Source organism: Lepidothrix coronata, unplaced genomic scaffold, assembly GCF_001604755.1.
Source record: "Lepidothrix coronata isolate B3197 unplaced genomic scaffold, Lepidothrix_coronata-1.0 Scaffold299, whole genome shotgun sequence".
Classification (NCBI taxonomy): Eukaryota; Metazoa; Chordata; class Aves; order Passeriformes; family Pipridae; genus Lepidothrix; species Lepidothrix coronata.
Window position 1 is genome coordinate 224,777 of NW_016690479.1, and position 5,048 is coordinate 229,824.

Sequence of the window (5,048 nt, forward strand, 5' to 3'; positions counted from 1 at the left end):
TTTTTCTTCAGGTCACAGACAGTACTTTTAATGCGATAAGCATGTATCCTTTTTATTCTATTTCAAGTATTTTTGAATAATACGTTTATTGAAGATTAATTCAATTAATCTCAATTATTAAAATTCAGCCTGCCTGTAGCTGTCACCTGCTTAATTCAGTTGTGGGAATGCTGGCATTTACTATTAATGTAAGGAGCTTAGGCACTCAGTTTGGCTTAAATATAATAGCATTTCTGAAGTGTAGGACAAAAATTCTCTAAAACGATGCTAAGCTCCCATGTGTTCAAGGAACTGTAGACTCTTTCTGCATATGAATGTGACTGTGGTACTAAATGGTACTAAATTGTGTTGAATGATACTAAATGATACTAAAATGCTGGTACTGTGCAATCCCAGTGGAGCTGACTTTCTTAGCACCTTAGAAAGACCTGAATTTATTTGAAACTCACAAGTAAGGATTGTTGTGACTGTGAATCCAGAGTAGTCCTCATTCAGGGAGCTTGTTTGAGTCTACCTACACTATTGGGTTCCATGTGAAAAATAGTATATATAGACTTCTTGGTTCATGTTAAAATAATGATTATTTTCTTGCATTCATTATTAATACTTGTGAAAAATAGATGACCATTAGAACAGAGCTAGATCCCAGAACTATCCTTCACAATTTAATGCAGGAATCACTAAATTACCTTGTTGAGCTCTTTCATTTTCTGTTCATTCCCAAGTTCTTGAATCTTGTATTTTTGGCTGAAGACTCATTCATAGAAAAAGCACTAAAAGTGAAGCCTCTGTCTCAGCTTCCTGGGATAAGATGCTCAGGATACTCTGCTGAGAAGGAAGCTTTTGAAACCATTTAGACTTAAAAAAAAGAAATCCATTCAAATTTTTTATTTCTGAGAGGAAATAAGCACTTGCATATCGTAAAAATATCATCACTTGCCTGTTGTATAAATGTCATGTTGTATAAAGGCTCTACTTTGGAAGGAAATGTTTGAGTCAGTTTGAGGAAAAAAACCCTAAGATTTTAACACATCCCTCTTTTCATCTCTTCTTATGCCTTTTTTTGCTTTTCTCTCTCTTTCTTTTTCTTTTTTTTTTTTTTTTAATTTTCCGAGGCATCTTCAATGTGGAAGGAATCTGAGTGTCTCAAGAGCAAATTGGAGTCAGGCACCATAAAATGGCATTGTCTTGTCTGCTGTTTTGTGAATCCCTACAAGTTCATTATAATTTGAACTTACAGACTGACCCAAAATATTTCTCATATGCACAAGCTAAGAAAAATATACTTATTCATGTTGACAGTGTCAAACTCAATATATTTGCCAACTGTCTAGCAATATTTCTAAAATAAAACTTAGTAAAATTAGAATGGAAGAGGAAAACAGTGAAGGTTTCTCATAGATTTTTATTTTACATTTTAAGACATGGCCTTGCTCCTGTTGGTGTCAGTTGAAGCACTGACAATACTATTGCAGAACTGATTGTCTCAACCATACAGTTGTAAATCCAGCTTGGAACTATTTTGAAATCTTATGATATGCATGAGTATAGGCTTTAAATAGGAGGGAGTGGAATAAAATTTTTTGATAAAGCTTTAAAAAGCAGTTCTGTAAACAACAGGCTCAAGAGCTGATATTATGATCCAGTTATTAAAATTATTAGAGAGATAATTAAGGAGCACCCTAATTAAGGTGCAAATGAGACCATATGCCGAAATAAATAGTATGAATTTTATTTAAAAGTAAATGTGAGGCATAGAGAGAGACAGAAAGAAATAGGAAAAAGAAAGGGCAGGGGAGAGAGTGACAGAGAGAGATTAAATAGAAAATGTATCACCACTGTTGAACCTGACAGCATCCCATAGGTCCTGTTCTTCTGGTCTTCTTGGTGGCAAGGATCCCTCAAAACATAGAGCCCAACGGATTAATATGTTCAGGAGATGCCCAGGCACCTCCCCTGGAGGGGGATTGGGAAAAGTTTTACAGTGTCTTGCAACAGGCTCTGGATTTGTTGCATCACTTGGATCACGTGCAGTCCTCTTGTGGTGGAAGGCCTCAGGAATGAGTCTGGGGGGCACTTTGGGGGTCTTTGATGGTTTATGACCCCCTCTTAGCTGCCTCCCAGGAGAATGTCGTGTGTATGTGGTCTTCCTGGAGGGTGAGTTTACTTCTTCTGTTTTGTGCGGAGAGATTTCACTATCGCACATCCAAAACCTCCTCCTTCACCCACAGAGCCCAGATAGGGGTGATTCTTAGCACTGCTGCTGAGTCTGGTTTACATGTGGACACGTTTCTTTCCTGAGCCTTATTTACTTTGCCTTAGACCTGAGATAATTGGACAATAGTATTATCTCAAGTTCCCATCACAATCCAAATTCCAGTCAGAAGGCATATTCAGGTGTGGGCAGGGGGTGCTTCAGTGGTTGCCAATGGGTGGTTGCTCCTTTACAATTTGACAAAAGGTTTTTCTATAATTTTGACAATGTTTAAGACACTACCAATATTTCAGTCTCTTGCAGCTGTGAAAGCTAAGGCAAAGAAAGCATTGACATTTGGCTGTTTTCTGCAGTCCTTGATTCCTCAGATGATGCAGTGAGATGAATGCAATCCAGGTATCATGTATGTTACTAATTTAATAGGGCTTTGGGGCTAAGTGGCTGTAGTGGTTTGAATCTTGTTTTCCCCTAGAGGTTAAAAAAGTGGTAGACCCCAAGGGGTGGAAACCCCTGGAAGTTTTGAAGTTTTGTCCAATGAGAGCTCCTGCAAAATGTAAACATTCCACAAGCTGACCGGAGGAGACGAGTTGTAGTTTGGTTGTTGTAGGAGAGGTGGCCATGTTGTAGAGCCACGAGGAAAGGGGCTCAGAGCCCCTCGGGGCCTCTGGGGCCTCCCAACCCCGGCTGGGGGGACTGCAGAGACTTGGAACAGTGTTAGACTGAGCTAAGTGCCTGTAGTTATGCTGGGAGATGTTTTCTTCATCCTGGGCAGTAGAGACAGCAGCGGCAGACGCAGTGTCCAGAGACTCTGGCTAAGAGCCAGGACAGATAAGAACTGAACTGGAGAAGCAACAGCAAATGGCATGCACTGAAGAGAGGGAGGGCCAGCAGCTGAGAGACAGAGTTTTTGGGGGTAAGAACTGAACCAGACCCCCCAAACTCCTTGGAGACCCCCTCATGTCCTAGAGGGAGGGGTGAAGTGCACCATGCACTGTAGAGAGGAGCTGAGAAGCTCAGAGCGTCCTGGGAAGCTGGACCGGGACGGCCAGATGGAATGCAGAGGGGGTGACCTTGGCTCCCCCCTCGCAATGCTGCCAAGGTGGCAGCCTGAGAACAGGGCACAGAGGCCCTGCAAGGAGCTTGAATCTCCTGAAGATACCTGACTGTCACGAAGACCCCCCTGCGTCTTGTGATATGACCGTGGTGGAACGACCTTGTCTGGGGTGACGTTGTCCACAGAGGAAGACCCCTCGCTTGGTGGCGACGGGGCCGAGGGAACTTGGATACCTCCCTCGTGAGTGCTGGCAGAAATCCAGCCACAGCTGCTGCATCCATGTGAAGAAGACAGACTGCTGCCTTAGAAGATACTTCTGCTTAGAGACTGGAAGGGATCTGTCCTTTTTTCCCTCCTGGACTTTTATATGGAGGGGAGAAGAGATTTGATCCATTGTAAATACTATATGTCATGGTAGAGATAGTTGTGATCGTGTGTATAATGTGTTATAATATTTATTTGTACAGTTATTGTAATAGATTCCCTTTCCCCCATTCTGAGTCTGGCGTGTTTTGTCTGGAAAGCCCATCCCACATTAGGTTGAGATGTGGGAGGGGGCTTGGACTAGGGAATTAGATTTTGGGGCTATCTCAAACCATGACAGTGGCACACTGCAGCATTTATGTTTCTTAAATTTCTTTCCCCCACCTCCCCAAAGATGGATCTTTACAAAATACCCCTAAGAAATACTTCCTGATGTGTACTATCAGCTCAGCTAAAGGTTCAGTCACCATATGAGGTTCTTAGCTGCTAGCAACTAAACATTGTCAATAATTTTTGACTAGTGTTTGAGCTCCTGCCTTGGCTTTGCTATGTCATAAGTAGCTATCATAGTTGCAAATATATATTGTCTGCTCCAGTAGCCTACCCCTGAAGGGTGTACAAATACCTAAAACCTCTGAACTGCTGGACAGTCCTCAGTATTTCTATAGACAATCTGTGAAGAAGTCTTCCAAAGGCCCTGTTTGACCTGTGTGCATTTTCATTGGAGCCATTCTACTTCATGCAAGAGGATGAATTTTTCTGAGTTTGTATTCTACTCACATGTTCCCATCAAATCATAGTATCACAATGTTTAGAAATGTATTAACTGTCTTTAGCATATTTGTCATAGGCTCATTCTTCTTTAGAAATAAAAAAATGTTCTTACATTTTGTGTAGGAGTGGTTTTAAAGATCTTCTAAAATATTTTTGCATGCAGCTGTGTTCCAACATGTATATGTTTAGTAGAAATTTTCCCTAAGACTTGTAAAAATAGACAGTGTAGTTTGCAAGAGCTAATGATTTTGGTAAGAATCTATTTCAAAGTTACATTTTGAAAACGTTGTTTTTCTAACACAGATAAACATTTTCTTTGGAGAAATGGTTGTGCCTCAAAACCTCATCTTAGTACCTAGTCATCTTTCAGCAAACACTGACTGAGACATTCAGTGTCTATTTCAATACTATTGAAAAAATGTATGTCAAAGCATATAGAAGAATTAGTGCTGGAAAGCCTATACTACTTCTTTGTCGGTCTGAAATATCAGCATCCAAAGTGTATTAATGAGGAGTGGGCTGAAGGCAAAACTTTTCCACTAAACACCTTTACAGACATAGGAAAGAGCAATTTTAAATGTCCATTAATGTGATCTAATTCCACTTCCTTGGACGTAATATCTTTGTTACAATAGCTCTTAAACTTTATGAGAGTTGGAATTCCACTGCATTGCCAATTTTGTTTTCTGTCTCTAGCATAAATTCAAAAGTTGAAGAGATTAATTTGAAATTTCTATTGAT